This window comes from Cornus florida, unplaced genomic scaffold (assembly GCF_030987335.1).
Source record: "Cornus florida cultivar Cherokee Brave unplaced genomic scaffold, ASM3098733v1 CherokeeBrave_3.0.0_Hap2_Chr03, whole genome shotgun sequence".
Lineage (NCBI taxonomy): Eukaryota > Viridiplantae > Streptophyta > Magnoliopsida > Cornales > Cornaceae > Cornus > Cornus florida.
In genome coordinates, this window is record NW_026775573.1 from 17878256 (window position 1) to 17897767 (window position 19512).

Sequence of the window (19512 nt, forward strand, 5' to 3'; positions counted from 1 at the left end):
TTATCACATTGACTATTAAAGGATTGTGTTTCGCAATTGAGGCAGTCGCCTCTGGATTAGCATTACCAAATTATTAGTGCTGGGTGCATAGGAGTTTGTGCGTATATTTTATGGCACTTGGAGGTATGTAGATCATTCCCGTGTCGAAATGGGAGGATTACGTTATTGTTTGATATAACTTATGCATTGTATGATTATTGTGTTTCTTACAATATAGGAACCCTGTATACCACTTGGTATATTGGAGTTAAGTGAGCCGTCATATTAAGGTTGTGTCTACTTGGGAATATGAGGATGTTTTTCACTCACAGTTTCAAAGCATAATGGAAGAAAGTAAGGACGAATTCCAAGGACGGAATTCCTTTTGTTAGGGGGGAAGAATGTAATACCCTTAATTTTAAAAGGATAGTTTTGGTATTTATTTATTTGTTTTAATTATATTTTTAATTATTTAATTGATTATTTGACTAATTGCTTATGGGTTTAATTGAATTAAATGTTACTTGAGTATTTGATTATGTGTCTATGTGTTATTTGTATTTGTCTATGTGTTAATTGTTTAATTAGATTATGTGCTTAAATAGTGTTTTGATTAATTGTAAATTAAATGTTTTATTTTATTTTATTTTTCTTTTATGATTATGGTTAGTAGTAATGGACCAACCAATTGGGTCCCATGGACTACTTAGATAGGAGGTTGGATGGGTACGAATTATTTACCCATGGATAGTTGTGTGTATATATATATATAGATATATATTATATACATATATAAAAGGGAAAGTAATTTATTAATTACTTTTATGGTAACTTGGGTAGTACTTATGTTTTAAGTTACTTTATAATATTATGGTAACTTAGGTATTATTGGATAATCCATTAATAAATAATGGGATGTGTATAATTTATTTATTTAATAAAGATATACATAAATTATATACGTAACATATTTCACTTACCTTTTTAATATTTTAATTTTAATATTTTTTTTAAGTTGACTTGGATTGGGAAAAAGGTTAGAGTTATTTTATTTAGCCTATAAATATATAGCTATAGATTGTAAAAGGGGGTTAGAAATATTCACGTGATATATTCTAGAGAGAGAGAGAAAGAGTTGAAGAAGGAAGGAGGAAAAGGAAGGAATGAGGAGAAAAACCCTGTAAAGAGAAGATCAAGGAAGAAGAAGTTTAACTTTCGTTCCGAACATTTAAGGCAAGTTCTTCTTCTATCTCTTTCCCTTTGATTCGTGTTTCTGTACATGCCTAGGAAATTTCAGGATTTATTAAACACAAAAAATTAAATAATTATGCATGTTTAATTGGATTAGAACATAGGTTTTATGAAATTGGTTCATATATGTTCTTGTGTTATGAATTGATAAATGCATGATTTTGATTTGATTTCTGGTGTGAATTTTTACATGTTTAAATTATGTATTTTTCATATCTGTGGAATGATGGAACGTAAAAACATGCCTAGGATTCCTGAACATTAAATAGGGATTAGGTTTGGGTTTAAATAAATTTAAATAGACTTAATCATAGTGATGCTTACTATTTGAATGTTTTAAATAAACGAATGGATTTAATCTTTTAAAATGTTTTAGCAATTGAGATTAAATGTGTATGATGAATTGTATATAGAGAATGCTTATTTGACGGTATAATAAAATATCATCATGTATAAGATTCAGTTTGTGTAGGACATACGATATTGGAAGCGTAAATAAATAATAAGTCATTCCTATTTTGTGATAACTTGATATCATATTATCATAGTTATTTCTGAATTGTTTGATGTATTTCCTTAATCGTTACATCAATTGTTGGATTGTGTGGTTTAAGGCACCGGTATGGGACAGTGCATTCTAGGGACGGATTAACTTATCAGTTAAGTCCTACCTATTTTATATATGGGAATGGATTAACTAAAATGTTAAGTCCTACTTATATTCAAGTCAGGTCAGTTGAACAAGTTGAATGACTTATGGAGGATTAATTTATTATATAAGGGAATGGATTAACTAAAGTGTTAAGTCATACTTATATTCAAGTTAGGTCAGCTGAATAAGTTGAATGACTTATACAAGATTAATTTACACTAGATAGGGTGGTTACTAGATTATATATTTATATATATAAGTATGGTGCTATGATATGAGTTTGAGTCTCAGGATCAGTGGTTAGGGTGCGTATATCGCCGTGGATGTGTAGCTAGATATAGCGTAGTTGTGTACCTTGGTAGGTCTAGGTACTTATACCCACTATATGTGTGTTTTGCATGTTGCCTACTATTCAGGTTGAGACAACCCTATAGTCTAGTGAGGTTCTTTTAGTGTGTGTGTGTGTGTGTATATATATATATATATACGGACTACTAGTTTCTGTTGGATTGACTAGGATGTATACGTGTATCGGATCTCTACTTGGACTATAGTAAAGTAGAACTTATTTATGGGCTTGACCTACCATTATTTTTTAGGTGTTCGTCAGGAGTAGAGGTTGTTTGTGTGAGCAGTAATCAGTCTACTTCATTCCTTTCGATTCTACATAGGAGATTCTTTTATACTTCGTTCTTCAGTTATAGACAGTTATTGCTGTCACTTGTTCAGATTGGTTTTTAGGGGTCCACACAGTATGGGTTCTCAAGTTGTATTAATGGATGATTTATTGTATCAAAATGATTTTATTATTAATGAAAATTTATTAAGAGGTTTTATTATTGGATTTTTCTTTTAGTTTTCTTTCAGCAAATTATTTATTCCTATTTATTCTTTTGTACTCTGTGTTCATTTATTGTCGATTTTGTTTTTGATATCCTCGGGTATTCGGGCGTAGGCCTGGCCAACCCGCATTCGGAAATCCGGGGTATCACAGTTGGTGGTTTGAATGTCCTCTGCTGTGGATCTTTTTGCCTCCTGTCTTCCTTTTTTTCCTAATGGTTATCCAATCATTGGAGGGGCTATTTGGAGCTGGACTGTGATCCGTTCTAGGAGTGTGTTCAATGACATTTAGTGGGCGTGAGATTTTATTGTGGTTGAGTTTGTTGCATTTATTGCAAATCTTAGGTAGCCATTGATAGTCAATGCCAATTCTCTCCGTTTTGTCATCCTCCATAATGAGTTCCACTTCATTTAATAGAGGTAATGAAAGATCCATCTCAACACAAGTACTTGCATATTTTAGCTTTGTCCTTCTCTCTGTGGCTTTGTCTGCATATAGGGTAACCCCAACTGAGCTTGCTATGTGGCTGAGACCAGTGGCAGTCCAGTAATGAGCAGGAATGCTAAAGAATTTGACCCAAACAGGGATGCTAGTAGCTGCGGTAGGTTGGGTTGGTGGTTGGAGGCTGCATTTCTTGAGGGAGAAGAGGTGCCCTGCAATGTTCCATGTGAAAGAACATCCCCAGCTTCATAAAAGGTGTGGAACCTAAAGATATAGGAACCATTTTCTCCAAAGATTGTGTCTGTGAGTCCAAATGAGTTCCAAATTTTTGCTGCTGTGGTTTATGTGAGCTTGAAGGGCAATCTTTTATGTGTTAAGATACCAATGAGATGGTTATTTTGCTAAAACTTAATACCTTCCAATGCCATGTCTTTTGGAGGGGAGATGACAGACCTTTTGCTATGGGAAGAGGATGGTTGGATGTAGTCAAGGACTATCTTCATGGATTGGTGGGATACAACTTCCGACCATTTTTTTCTACATAGGCTCTAAAGGTTTGGTGTGTAAGGCATTAATGTGCTGAACCAGTTCAAGGGGTGCATTTGGTTCATGTTTGGTCACACTGCCCATCTTGAACCGGTTCAGGGTCATTGAACCGGTTTAAGCCCTCCAGTGTCCACTTTTGCCTTTGTAGTTTATCAGCTTTGATCATCTGACTTCATGCTGTCATAACGTCTTCGTTTCGAACCCAAATAAGGTCATTCTTAAGTCTATTTTTAAGAATTTGAGTTAGCTTTCCAATGACACCAATATCATCTTTAAATTCCATTCATGATAGGAGATATAGATGTTTTAGTGAGATAATGTCAGGATTTCCCTTGAACCGAGTAGCAGCACTATTGGGAAATCATTATCAATGACCGTAGAACCTCTTTATATGTCATGAAATGACTAGAATGATTGTTTTAAACTTCATTTGACTAGTTTAAGGACAAATTATCCTTACTTATTTTAAAAAGACCATTTTACCCCTAGTGTGTCCTCGGGTTCGAGTAAGGACCTGGTTAGCGATTCGGACCTCCGAGTTTAGGTCGTTACAAATTTGGTATCAGAGCCTTAATTTCAAAAACCTACGGATGATGGTTAGGGTTGACCTAGTGGAGTTAGAATTGGGTTTGATGGTGTTACATGCTCTTGTGGTTTGTTCATGTTTAATTAAAAAGTGTTGTTGTTTGATTTCTGAAAATCTGGAATCTAAACGATTTTTTTTTTGCAAAAACACAAATAAGAAACCCCCTAAAATCAAGTTTTCTACCCAACCATATAGAAATAAAATTTTAATTTGCAATGTGAAATGCCCAGAATGCCCTTAGATCAGATAGGGGCTAAAAACACAAAAAAAAATGCAATTTGCTTCAAGTATGCATTTGGCCAAAAATGAATTTCTGTGCTAAAATGATTGTGCACGCAAATGTAAGAAGTATTTTCAAGTATGCGGGAATGGTTCATGACCCCCAAATATGCCCGATGCAAAATACGACCTATTAAACCTCAATTTTCACTATTTAACCAAATAAACTTGAAATTTAAAATACTTAGAAGCAAATGACGTAACGTTTTACTGTTCATTAAATTGATACGATACGGTTTATGCCACCTAACGTCTATGTCCAAGGTGAGACTCAAGGAGCATCCTAAGCTACCTTAAAACATTTCTAGCATAAACCATAACATTCATGCAATTTAACAAAATTAAAACTTCCAATGCATTACAAATATATATTGACATTTAATATGCCATTATAGCTTGAATGCCTAGGGCATCTCTTGTGTGATTTCCATGACTCGAATGTGTATGGTATTTGGCTAAGTGCATTGAGTATATATGATATACATTTGTTGCATTAATTTGTTGATTTTGGATTCTTGGGGCATTGTTGTTGAGACTTGGCTAAAGCTTGACTTTAGTATGGGAGATGAGTTCTCTTTACCTTATAGTGCGCACTTGGTTAGTAACCGGCGAGATAGCAACCCGAAAACCACTATGTATCAGTATGATCTGATTAATGTCCAAGTATATCCATTTTGTTGATTTCGTATTTTAAATTTCAAGTTGATAATATTGAGTATTTATAACTTGATGTTTTATATTGGAAGTTCTAATTATGTTTAATTATATCACTTTGGTAAATTTTGTAATTTTGATTCAAAGTTTGTGATTTTGTTAATCTATATCTTGAGGTGTTATATTGGAGATTCCAAACATATTATATTGTGTCATTTGGTTGATATTGCATTTTAAATTTCAAGATTTGTAACTTTGAGACAAAAGTAAAGATACGTATTTCGTGAAAAACCACTTACGATGAAGGCACGTGAAGTTAAAAACCAACTCCGAGCATGAAAAGTGAGGTTGTGTCAAAAAGTGACTAACGGGGAAAAAGACAAAATAGGGAAAATGACGAAAAGTGAATAGTGTCCAAAAAGTGAAAATGTGAAAATGACTCGGTCCTTAAAGGAAATTGTCAATCTAAATGAAAGAGTCTCAAAAACCATTTCCAAGCACTCGAGACGACACCAAGTGATGAGAAACAGAACTCGAAAAAGAAAATTAAACGGAAAAAATTTATCCGTAAAATTTGAGAAAAGGAAAGGGAGGAAAATGATCGGGTCATTACACGATTGTTGATTTAATTATTCCCAGTGATTGTCTATTTTAATTACATGTTGTCTTATGTGTGATTATTTGGGAATTGATCTCTACACTAGATTCTTTATGTTAGTTGCATGTCTGTGTGATTAATTAAAGATTTAGTGATAACTAAGCATGGTTTTCATTAAATGGGTTTTTAAATTAATTTGATGGATTATGCTTACACTTGATAGGTTGTTCAACAATTTAATTCATGTTTGTAGGTAGATAGACAACCTATGCTTGATTTGATACTTCATACTTATTATTGCAAATTTTATGATTCTCTAGATTGATGTGGGCTCTCATTGGACACATTTGTTAACTAATTGATGGATTATGCCTTTGTCTAGGTGGGTTGTTCTACATTTAGTTTACTTGTTGGTTAGATAGATAATTCACACTTGCATTAGACAGTTCAGACTTTTACTTGCAAATTGTGTTTATGTTTGTAGCCACATCTAGATTACAACAATGTATTCCCCATTAATGAAAAACAAGTGGTTAATTACACGAGTTTAGTGGTGATTCCAACATCCTAAGACCTCTCTTCATATCTCTTAAATCCCTATATCTCATTAGTTACTTTACTTGCATTCTAATTTCATTGCACATAGGTTTAATCAACCAACCCAACCCTTCTTTGCAATCAATTGATACATTAGAGTCGAAATTAAATTCCAACACGTATAATCTCTTGGGACGATCCCTTCTCACTCACTCATACTACATAGTATTGGTGTTAAGCGGTTAATAAATTTAAAGTATGATGCCCACTTGACACTAATTTCCAAACTCAAAGTGTTGTGGATTATTTTGTGCACGCGCTCAAGAAGTCATCAGGCTCCGATTTGATTATTTAAGGACCTGATATAATATATGTGGACTTAAGAATAATGTATATGAATTAATAGGCATAATTATAACAATGCATGTTAATGGAAGTAATTCAATTTTGAATTTGTGTTTAATCTAATGACTTGCTTTAACATATGAGATTTAAATGTTTAGCATGAGATATGTTTGTGGAACTCTTAATTGGCTATAAATATAAAATATCAGCATGCTTAGGGTTTAGATTATGTGAAGATAAATGATATAAGAAGCTAAAAATATAATTGTAAGTTATTCCTATGATTTAATAACAAGATATTATATGTTATTTACTGTTATGATATGTTATGGTTTTAATGAAGGGCATATCTATATTGTATGGTCTTAAACATGATATATATATATATATATATCTGTGTGTGTGTGTGTGTGTGTTTGGATTTTTTAAGTAACATTGTCAAGATATGGTTCTATGTCATACCATTGTCAAGATATGAATGACATGCCATTGTTAGGATATGGCTATTATAATATATTTTTATATATTTTTTTAACCCATTGTTAGGATATGAGTATGGTTGTTGTTTGTATACCATTGTCAGAATATGGCTGGTTATATCAATAATGATATTTTGTGTACCATGATACAAGCTTGAGGTCTTGTGATCAGTGATTAGGATGGAGGCATATATTACCAGTTGAGATGGTTAGCTGGATTTAAGGGTGTGAGTGCCCTGGTAGAAGGAGGACTCGTGACCACCTTTGTGTGCGATTTGCATGAGATACTAACTACACGGTTGAGTCTACCTTAGTCCAGTGAGAGTCTTTAGTGTATATATTTATATACTTATCGACTATGTAGCTAATGCATGAGTTAGGTATATATGTGTAATTTTTTCAAGTCTCTATTTGAGTTGTCGTAGAAATGACTTCTTGTGGGTTTTGACCCACCATTGTTATATTTTTTCAAGTTCTTGTCAATAATAGGATTAGCAATTGGTCATGCAGATTAGAGACTTGACTTCATCTTTACATAGGATTCTCCTTTATGTTTATTTAATTCAGTTTTAGATAGTTATATTTTAATTCATTTATTGGATTATTAGGGATCCAGGATTCCCGAGTTGTATTCTTTTGGAGAATTATTCTATTGGGATTTTAATATTATCTTTGAGGAATATTGGATTTTAATTAGAGCAGATTTATTATTTTGTTTTTCATCAACAATTATTTCTTTATTTATCTTTTTGTATTCTGTGTTCAATTTAAAATATTAATTTCTTAATACTTCCCTCGGTCTCGTGCGCGGACTTGATCAACCCGTGTTCCGGAATTGAGGGATATCACACCTAGGATACGCGGCTATATACCTTGAATACTTTTGGGATACGTTGGGGTTCATATTGTAATATTTAAAAAGTTGTAGGTCAAAAATGGGATCAAGTTATAATAAAACAAAATTGCATTTAAAATATAGAAGTTCATATTGTAATATTTAAAATTTTGTAGGTTAAAAAATAGAGGTTGAGTTATAGTGCAACAAATTGCATTTTAAATACCTAATTGATCCCCAGATTCGCCACAATATGCATATTTGATTTTTATTTTTTATTTTTTCCTTGCATTTTTTTGGTTTTTAAGATTTTAGAGTTGGGGATTTTATTTTTCTATGTTTTTTCTACTCTTTAGAACTTCACATTGTTTAATTACTTTACTTGCTTATGTATTTATAAACAATTTAATTAGTGCATTTAGATTCACAATATTACAAAAATATATATTATTTTTGTATATAAAAAATTAATATATATTTTTTTAAATTGACACATCCCACCATACCCTTATCTTATTATTATTATTATTATTATTATTATTATTTTAGATTTACCGGATCTCATGTTCATATTGTACCCATATTCGTGTTTCTTAAGTTTCCTAACAACTGCATAAACAATAGAAGGAAAAGAAAAACAACCCAAACAACATTGAATGCACAGACCATCTTTGTCATACCTTACAAGCTGGCCATATTCCAAATACTATCCGAAGATTATGGATTCTCTTCCCAGAGCATACCTATTAATAGAGGTCATCCTAAGACCCTTGTTCCTCTTCTAACCGCTTGATTCCCCAGCACATTTTTTTTTTTTTTTGGAAAAAATAATTTTAAAGAGTTAGTAGAGAAATTTTTAATCGATTACCTTTGATGGACTATTTATGCAATATATAAAGAATTCGGCCCAATTATGCAAGCAACCCCCTATAGGAGAGTAGATATATATAAAGAATTATTTTTATTGGTCGGGAATAAAACACACAAACAACCCCCCCACTGGAGAGTATCAAACTGTCCCAACTACACTTAAAAGTTGCTCTCAAATAAACTAAAATGGTGCATATTTATTGGGTTGGTATTATTCATGACATTTATGTCTGACTAGGGATGGCAAATTCTCCATCCCCGCCGAGCCCTGCCCCGTTTATAGCGGGGATAGGGATCCTTTTAACTAAACAGGAATGGGGATGGGGACAAGTTTTGAATCCCCGCCGGGTCCGGGTCCGGGTCCGGTGGTGAGGGCGGGGAAGGGGTAAACCCGCCCCGCCCCGCCTCGATTAGGTGTAAAATTACTAAGATACCCTTGCCCATGTTATTATATTTACTAAACTAGCCTATACTATATATATATATACCATATATGTTGAAACCTTAAAACCTTATCCTAATAACCCAAGTCGTCACCTGTGGAGGGAAAAAACTCCCTCTAATAAAAAGCGCACACGTCACCACTACCCATATCTACATTCCAAGGACATATAAGGCCCGTCATACCCAAGCCCAAGTTGAGGGTATTTACAGCCCAAGACCATTATTATTTGTCCTCCACACTTCCATCAAGGCCGAATCAAGAAGTCATCAGCCCAGCTTATGAGTATTTAACATCCGGCCTGTTACTCAAGCCCAGCCGGATCAAAATAAATTCGGCCCAAGAATGCACAAGTCCTACCATTTGAAGGATTTACTGTAGAAGGAAAATTCTGATAGGAAGTTCTGTACAAGGCAAGTTCTATGTATGGAAAATTCGACAATGGAAAAGACTCTATTAGAAAAGAATGGTTATATAGAAAGAATTGGAGGGCAAGCAACGCGAGTCCTACCATAATCTGGCAATCTTTTGTATATAAATAGAGGCTAAGACCTCCAATAAAGGATCAAGCAATTCTACGCTTCTCTACACACTGTTCTTATTTATTTTTATTGTTTTTGAGTGAGTTGTTTTATTTTTCTCAATCATTATTGGTTGGGCGAAATTTTGCACCTACACTTTGGCGCCGTCTGTGGGAAGCGTATAGAAATATACTCCCACTTGTTCTTCAAATTAAATCCTTTAATCGTGTCTGGAATGTCAAACGGAGAGTCAGCAATGAATCAACAGATAGAATTGATGCAAAAGATGCGAGAAGAGTTCTTGCACCAATTTGAGACACTCCGGCAAGCAAACGATACGAGTGTCGCCCAGATAGCTGCGCTTCAGCAGCAGACTCATACGCTGCACACGGCCATGGCCAGGCTAACGCCACAACCACCACCAGGTGATGCTGCGGCACCACCCCCCACCCGGAATTTACCTCCGGTTCACGAGCCTCCAGCCAACGAGACACCACCCAACGGGGCTCGACCTAGTGAGGTTCAGCAAAAGCAAGGGACGAGGTCCGAGGCGGTTGCTTCGGATAATCTCCCGCATCGCACACAGGACGAACAGGCCGAGTCCAGCCATAGGCTTACGGTATGGTCCAATGGCGTTCCAGATGGCGCACGTGTACAAGATGCCTTCGACGAAAAGAAGCTCTTGAGAGTCCAGACACCAGCCGAGATGGCTAGAGAGCACAAGAACTCCTTGGTCAAGACCCCCTTTACTGACGAGGTGTACCTTGTGGAGAGGCCGAAGAAGTTCACTATGCCATCCTTCACCCAGTTCGATGGGGCAGGAGACCCCTCTCGGTATCTCGATCATTATGCGCAAAAGATGGCACTGGACGATCATAACGATCCGTGGATGTGTAAGGTTTTTCCTACCAGTTTAACCGGAGCAGCGTTAGAATGGTTCAGGAATAGGCCACACAAGTCTATCCCTGACTATGAGACCTTGTGCACTATGTTCTTAGCCCAGTATTGCGAAAATAAGAAGCAGAAGAAAAGTATCGCCAGCCTTTTCACCATAAGGCAAAGGAAGGGAGAAACTTTGCAAGATTTTTTATCCAGGTTTAACATAGAGGCCTCGGAGATAGCAGATTGCCATCCTGCCACGGCAATCGAAACATTTAAGTTGGCAATGATCCAAGGAACCAAGTTTCACACATCCTTGGTCAAATATTCCCCCCCGGATATGCAGACTTTGAACGCTAGGGCACAAATCTACATTCGGTTGGAGGAAAACGTAGCTCACCGTGCACAGCACGCTACCCTCGTCACAGTGGAAAACAAGTCTCGAGAGAAAGCTGCGAGCGCAAGGATGCAGAAGGTTCCTCATACCGCCACACAAGTCACCCAAGCATCTGAGAAAAGGCGAAGGACAGAGGACAGGCTTACCCTTCTCCGTACTACCTTGGCGCGCCTATTCCAAGAGAATAAGATGAGGTTCGCGACTCCTCAACCCATGAAACAACCCTTGGAGAAGAGGGACAAAAGCAAACATTGTGCCTACCATAGAGATTATGGGCATACCACCAATGACTGCAGGTCCCTACAGCGACAGGTAGAAAGCATGATAGCGAGAGGAGAATTGGTGGAGTATCTCGCCACGAAGGAGCACGTAAAACCTCGGGAGGTTAACCCTCGACGGGTAGAGGGCGGTTAGGTAAAGGTTATCCATGCTATACACGGAAGGTCAGAGGATGATAAAGAGTCTGAAGAGTTGTACAGATCCAGGCTAAGAGAGGCTCATAAGTTACGTAGATTGTCTTCGGTAAACACGGTTGCACCAGGCAGCATCAACATTGGATTCGGTAACAATGATCTTTCTAGAGTCCAGCGCCCGCATGAGGACCCCTTGGTCATCAGCCTCCTGGTAGCGAATTACATGATCAGGAGAGTGCTGATAGATCCGGGAAGTAGTGCCAACATCATTACAAAAACAGCTTTTGATCAGTTGGGGGTTTCACAATCGTCCATCAGGCCAACTTCCGGCCCCCTAATAGGATTTGACGGTACTAAGGTGAATCCGCTTGGGGTGATCGATCTATCCGTTATTGCAGCAAAAAGAACTCTGAAGGAAAACTTCATCGTGACAGAGATTCATCCATCTTATAACCTCATTATGGGGAGAGGTTGGATCCATCGTATGAACGGAGTCCCCTATACACTTCATCAAGTAATGAGGTGTTTATCCCCGGATGGCAGGGAGGTAATCGACCTCTGGGGAGACCAGGTTGCTGCCAAAGAATGTTACATGCTAACGTTACACAAAGCAAAGAAAGCGTCGAAATCACCTCAGTCAGAGGCGAATCCCAAAGACGCAATCAAATAGCAGTTACAGTATCCTCTGCCCAAGTATCTCAAGGCAGAGTAAGAAGCCGAAGCTGAAGCACCTACCGAGGAGTCCCTCGACGCTATAGAGGTAGTCCTCGGAGACCCTCAGAAGATCACCTACATTGGCTCATCTTGCACAGCCGAAGAGAAGGAAGCATTGATCAGGGTCATTCGGTGTAACTCGGATGTCTTTGCCTGGGATCACTCGGACATGGTGGGGATCAATCCTACAGTCTCATGCCATAGTCTGAGGGTTAACCCAGAGTTCAGGCCAGTCAAGCAGAGGCACCGACGGTTCGCACCTGAACGGAATCGCATAATAGGCAAGGAAGTAAATAAACTATTACAAGCAGGATTCATTCGAGAGGTGCAATACCCACAATGGCTCTCAAATGTAGTAGTCGTTCAAAAGAAGAATGGGAAATGGAGGGTATGCGTAGATTATACCAACCTTACCAAAGCTTGCCCAAAAGATAGCTTTCCTCTGTCCAAGATTGATCAAATGGTGGATGCTACGAGGGGTTATGAAAGGCTCACATTCCTCAATGCATACTCCGGCTATAATCAGATTCCCATGAATCCTGAAAATGAGGAGAAAACCGCTTTCATCACAGAAACGGGCACTTACTGCTACAGAGTGATGCCCTTCGGTCTAAAGAATACCGGAGCCACCTACCAGCGACTTGTCAATAAAATTTTCAATAATCTGCTGGGAAATACAGTTGAAGCCTATATCGATGATATGGTGGTCAAAAGTATACAGAAAGAGGACCACCCAAAGCACCTCCAGGAGGTCTTTGATACTCTCAAGAGATACAATATGAAGCTGAACCCCACCAAGTGCTCCTTCGCCGTCTCGTCAGGACAGTTCTTTGGGCACGTCGTAAATAAAAGAGGAATAGAAGTAAGCCCAGCTCAGGCAAAGGCACTCATACAGAACCAGGAGCCGAAGACCCGCAGGGAAGTGCAAGTTCTAACCGACCGAATTGCGGCTCTCAGTCGGTTCATATCCCGATTATCTGATAAGTATAAACCTTTCTTTGATGCTATTCGATCCAAAAACAAAGATTTGTGGGGACCTCAGCAGCAGGAAGCTCTCAATCAATTGAAAAGCTACATGACAAAACCCCCAATCCTTTCTGCTCCAACGCCCGGAGACACTCTCATCCTGTACCTGGCAGTATCAGCTGTAGCAACAAGTGCAGTGTTGATCAAAGAAGGAGGCAAGGTTCAGCACCCAATCTTTTACACAAGCAAAACGATGACGGATGCCGACCGAGACACGGTACAGCAAGACAGAAAAGGTAATCCTGGCGTTAATTTATGCCAAGAGGAAACTTCGACATTACTTCGAGTCTCACAGCATAGTGGTACTTACAAATCACCCTATACGGGCTATCCTAGCTAAACCAGACCTGTCTGGTCGAATTACAAAATGGGATATTGAACTTAGCTCTTTTGACATCACCTAAGCACCGAAGGTATCTCACAAGGGGCAGGCGGTAGCGGATTTCCTACTACAGTACGAAGATCAACCTGAGGAACCTACACTTCAAGAGCCATACTGGGAGTTACGAGTTAATGGCTCTTCCAACCGGAAAAGGGCCGGGGCCGGGATTGACATCACAACACCCGAGGGTACCAAGCTGCAGCAGTCAATTTTACTAGACTTCCCATCTACTAATAACGAGGCCGAGTATGAGGCGATGCTCGCCGGACTTCGGCTAGCTAAACAGCTACAGGTACGATGTTTAAAAGTTTTTAGTGACTCACAGCTTGTGATTAATCAAGTGACAGGGCAATATTCTCCCAAGGAGGAATGTATGAAGTCGTACAAAGATGCTGTAGAGAGTGCTATCCGGGAGTTCGATCAAATTGAGTTCCATCAGGTACCACGAGATGAAAATGCCGAAGTAGATCGATTGGCTGCCACCGTATCATCTTCAGATGAAGAGTTGATTCGGCTTGTTCCAATCGATGTTCTCGAAGAGCCCAGCATTAATCCCCAGCAAGAGGTGATGGTGATCCCGGAAGTACCACGCGAGCCCTGCTGGATTGATCCAATCGAGGCCTACCTCAAGGAAGGGGTTCTCCCGAATCAGAAAGCTGAGGCAAGGAAGCTCAGGCTTACCGCGGCTAAGTACGCAATCATCAATAACCAGTTGTACCGAAGGTCATTCTCCGGTCCCTATCTCAAGTGTTTAACCCCTACTGAGGCTCTCACAATTCTAAAACAAGTTCATGAAGGAGATTGTGGAAACCACTCCGGAGGAAGATCCCTTGCACACAAAATTCTAACCCAGGGGTATTTTTGGCCATACTTGGCTCAGAATGCCGAGGAATACTCAAGAAGATGTGACAAGTGTCAGCGCCATGGTCCAATAAAGCATCAACCTGCCGAAGGTTTGCACGCCATGGCTAATCCATGGCCGTTCGCCCAATGAGGGATTGATATAGTAGGACCGTTACCCAAAACCATGGAAAAAAAAGAGCATGTGCTTCTGGCTACGGATTACTTCACCAAGTGGGTGGAAGCTGAAGGCTTCTCTAGCGTCACCCACGAAGAAGTAAAGCATTTCATTTGGAGCAACATTATTTGCCGGTTTGGGGTACCAAAAGTCATCGTAATGGACAATGGTAAGAACCTCAATAACAGAAGTACAAGAAAGTTCTTTAGTGAACATGGAATCCTGCAAAAATTGGCTGCAGTTAGTCATCCACAAGGCAATGGGCAAGCTGAAATAACTAACCGCACGGTATTCGGGTGCTTAAAGAAAAAATTGGAGAAATTGAAGACAAAGTGGTACGAGAATCTCCCTCAAGTGCTCTGGGCTTATCGAACCACTCCAAGACGGCCCACGTGAGAAAGCCCATTTGCTATGGCATATGGATCCGAAGCTGTCATTCCTACCGAGTCCATAATCCCGACCCTTCGGACATCCTTGGTACTGGAAGGGAACAATGAGCAACAACTCGAACATAGCCTTGATCTTGTGGACGAAAGGAGAGATGCGGCAGCAATTCGGCTCGCGGCATACCAACAGCAGGTGTGTAACAGTTATAACAAACGCGTCAGACTCAGGAGCTTTGTGGTAGGCGATTGGGTTTTGAAGCAGGAGACAGCTCATGTAAAGAAACTGGAACCTAATTGGAACAGACCCTACAGAGTTATCGAAGTAGTGGGGAAAGGAGCATATCGTTTGGCCGAAGCTGGCGGACGTCCCATTGCGCGTCCTTGGAACGCAATACACCTGAAAAGGTATTTCCATTAGTTAAGTTTATTAATTTTGCTACAAGTTCTTCACACATAAGGCTGAATATGTCCACAGTCAGCCACACTTTTCTATATTTTTGTTTCTTTTTATAAAAATGGGGCCATACGACTCTATGGTTACGCATCTTTTATGCGCATACCAAATCGCACTATGCGTTAGAAGCAAGCTGCTAAAAAGCATTTATGCGTTAGAAGCAAGCTGTTAAAAATCATTTACAATGATTTTTACAAAAACAAAAAAAAAAAAAAAAAAAAAAAAAAAACACAACAAGCACATAAGACACAAAACACACGAATTATGGCCTGTGCTTAAAACTTTCTTCCCACATCGATAAAACAGTATGTGCTACATTTTGTTATATATGGGAATATTCAAATAGTTAATTACGGTGTAAGGAGGGCCCACTGGTATTTAAGGCTGTCAAGCTCAGTACTAGAGGCATTCCTTACACCGACTTTTTTTACAAAATTTAGTCTATGTCCCACATCGGATAGAAATAGAAAAGAAATGCGGTTCATATATGCGTGGTCCACAACTTTTGGCTGCCAAGAAGGGAGTATCAGTAGAGGCAGGTCTCTAAAGTCAACAAATGGAAAACTTCACAGCCACTGTTACTCGCTTTCTTGGCCTCCTATCATTTTTGAGTCCTCGCCTCATGATAAGTGGTTTGAGGAAAAATATAAAACAAACCTCCCCTCAGGCTCAGCGCCGGGGAGTAGTTTATTCACCGCGGACCTTAAGTGTTCGGTTCGGCACAACCTCCTCTCAGGCTCAGCGCTGGGGAGTAGTTCTCTCGCCTCGGACCTTAAATGTCCGGTTCGGCACAACTTCCCCTCAGGCTCAGCGCCGGGGAGTAGTTCTCTCGCCTCGGACCTTAAGTGTCCGGTTCGGCACAACCTCCCCTCAGGCTCAGCGCCGGGGAGTAGTTCTCTCGCCTCGGACCCTAAGTGTCCGGCTCGGCAAAACCTCTCCTCTGGCTCAGCGCCGGGGAGTGATTCATTTAAACCTCCCCTCAGGCTCAGCGCCGGAGAGTAGGTCATTCGCTTCAGACCCTAGGTATCTGGCTCAGCAAAAATCTCGCCTCGGACCCGAAGTGTTCGGCTCGGCGAAAATCTCACCTCGGACCCTAAGTGTTCTGCTTGGCGAAATCTCGCCTCGGACCCTAAGTGTTCGGCTCGGCGAAATCCCACCTCGGACCCTAAGTGTTCGGCTCGGCGAAATCTCACCTCGGACCCTAAGTGTTCGGCTCGGCGAAACCCCCCTCCGGCTCCACGCCAGGGAATGTATAATTCACCTCGGATCCTAAGTATCCGAGACAGCTTCGGACCCTAAGTGTCCTATTCAGCACTAGTCCTCCACACTCAGTGCCGAGGAGTAATTCGTTTTAGACCTCTGGTACTCGGATCAGAACTCTTTCTACCAGACTCCAAGTGTTTAAAACCCTGTGGATGCGGATATATCATAAGTTCATCATACTCCACCTCACATCAAGAACACATGAGAAGGGAAGAGTATGTATACGTCTACCACAGGCAAGTAAAAGGTAAGGAGGGTTCATTTAACAGTTAAATCATTGTCCATATGAATCATCCTGCGATATCAACTAAACTATTAAAAGGATCTCCTTCTTCCCACAATCCTTGCGTTTTCACGGATAACATAAATCCGAAGCATAAAGACAATGTTTAGTGTTTAAACACATTACCGGACAGAGAAATATGAACAGTATCAAGAGCATACAGCAAAAACAAGTCAGGCAAGCCTAAAAAAAAAAATTATATTCATTATCCCAAAACAGGCTGTTCATAAAAACAAAATACATGGCTCTACTTCCTCTTTGGATCGAAGGGAGTAGATTCAAAAGCATCCACTACATTAGGACTTGAGGTAGGAGGAGTTGAAGCCGCAGGAGCAGGGGAGCTAGGAGTACCCTTCAGGTGTGCCTTCACCATCTCGGCAAAGCGGATTTCAGCTTCCAAAGCCTCTGGCCCTTCATCGTATGGGAAGTGCACCCCCACTTTCTTGTCAAAGGCGTCCGTATGGGAAGCTCTGGCATGAGCCCTGATTATAGCCAGACCGGAACGCTTTAGCACTAGCCAGGTGCGCCAGACAAGAGTAGCGCCCCTGCATTTGCTTCCCCGCCTTGAAGCAAGTAGTAAGAGCCTCGGTCAGGCGTTGAACCTCGGCCTGAAGAGAATCCACCTTAGCCTCAGAGGCTGACAACTGCCTCTTATACGCATCCTTGGCTTCAGAAGCTATCTTCAGATTGGTAGAGGCAGTAGTGGCTCTCTTCTCTGCATTGTCAAGATCCTTCTCCAACTTCTTGATGGAGAGGGATTGAGCTTCAGCAGTGGCGCAGAGGGCCATGGTGTGGTATAGACTCTGTTTAACAGGGAAGCAAATATAAGCATAAAGAGAAACATAAGCAAGCAAGAGTAACTTAATGCTGAAGGAGCAATGCGAACCTCTATGGCCCGGACTGGGGCAGAGGTGAGTAGTTGCTCCAACCCCATTTGGCTGATGGCTTCCTCGTCCTTTGGGAGCCACATTCCTCGAGCCACCGCCAGTGCAGCTGAAGGGTCTGTAATCACAGAATCCCTTGAGTGCAGGACTGACCTGTCAGCCCTGGTGAATGAAGGAGTCCAAGGAGCCCCAGTCTCAGCTAGAACAAAGGCCCTGACTTCATCTTCAGGTTCGGCCTCTCCAGCCTTTTTCCCTCTGCTTGTAGAAGGGACCTTGCCCTTGCCAGAGGATGAGGGGTTGAGGCGAGATTTCTTCAATGGTGGTTCCTCAATCTCCACTTCATCCTCAGTTGATCCAATGACGACCAAGGGTTGGGCATCTTCGGCTTTCTTTTTTAAAGCCTCAGTCATGGGGAAACTGTCAAAGGATGGTAGAGACAAATCCATGAGGTCTGCAGCAACGGCACTGGAGGCAATGTCCTTGAGGTTTGAAGAAGTTAGCAGGTCCTCGATAGGCGAGGGGTCACTCCAGACTCGTTCCTCAAGAAAAGAAAGTTTGTTCCTTACTGCGGAGGATGGGAATGTAGCTGAAAAAACACCAAGAAACTCATAAATACGGCGAAATATTAAGACTTGGCAAGGAAAACAGCCAGAACACTTGGTATGAAGGGAGGTTAAATATTCTATACCTAATTTCCCGAATTTGCGCGGGATAGGGAGCGCAATTGATTGGGACACGAACCATTTTCCTTTAACTACAACCATCCTTTCTTTCCATTTCTTTTCGGATGAAGGGAGGTTTGTGCATATCCTCTGATGAAGGGAAGAAGTAAAAAAGAAGCGACCAGGCTCGGTCCCATGCTTAGATATATTGTAAGTAAGCAGAAGGTCGGCAAGGGTCAAATCCAGAGCCTCTAATTTTCGGCGCACCAACAGTGCCGAAAGGATGCGAAAGAAATTAGGATTTACCTGAAGGGGGGCGAGACCTAGCTTATTGAAAACTAAATGATAGAAGGGATGAAGAGGGAATCGGAGGGCGTTAAGGTGCCCTACCGAAAGAAGCAACTCATCCTCCTCAATTCCCTCGCCGGAGGTGAAATCGGCACCCTCGGGATATTCTGCAATTTCTACTCCCTCAGGAATATCAAATTCTTCCATTACCGAAGCAATAGAGAACTTGATGCGGCGAATAGAGATGATTGCTTTCTTCTCTTCATGGGTAAGAACATAATCAGAGCCTGAGGTGGATGTTTCGGTTGGAAGAGGGGAAGTACCTAATGGATTCAACGAAGGGCGATCTGTAGAAACCCTAGGAGGGGGAGCCCTAATGCGAACGGGGGAAGATGAAGGTGTGGATTCAGAATCCCCAAGGTCTGCACGTTCGGGGAGTAGATGAAGTACTCATAATGAAAGATTGAAGAGAAAGATGCGAAACTAACCTGACAAAGCGATGGAATGAAGGACGCAGAAGTGCAGCAAGGGCAAATGTAACTCTTGCAAAATCTTGTGTGACGGAGTAATAATGAAAGACCACGAACCGTTTCTGAAGCGAAGTAAA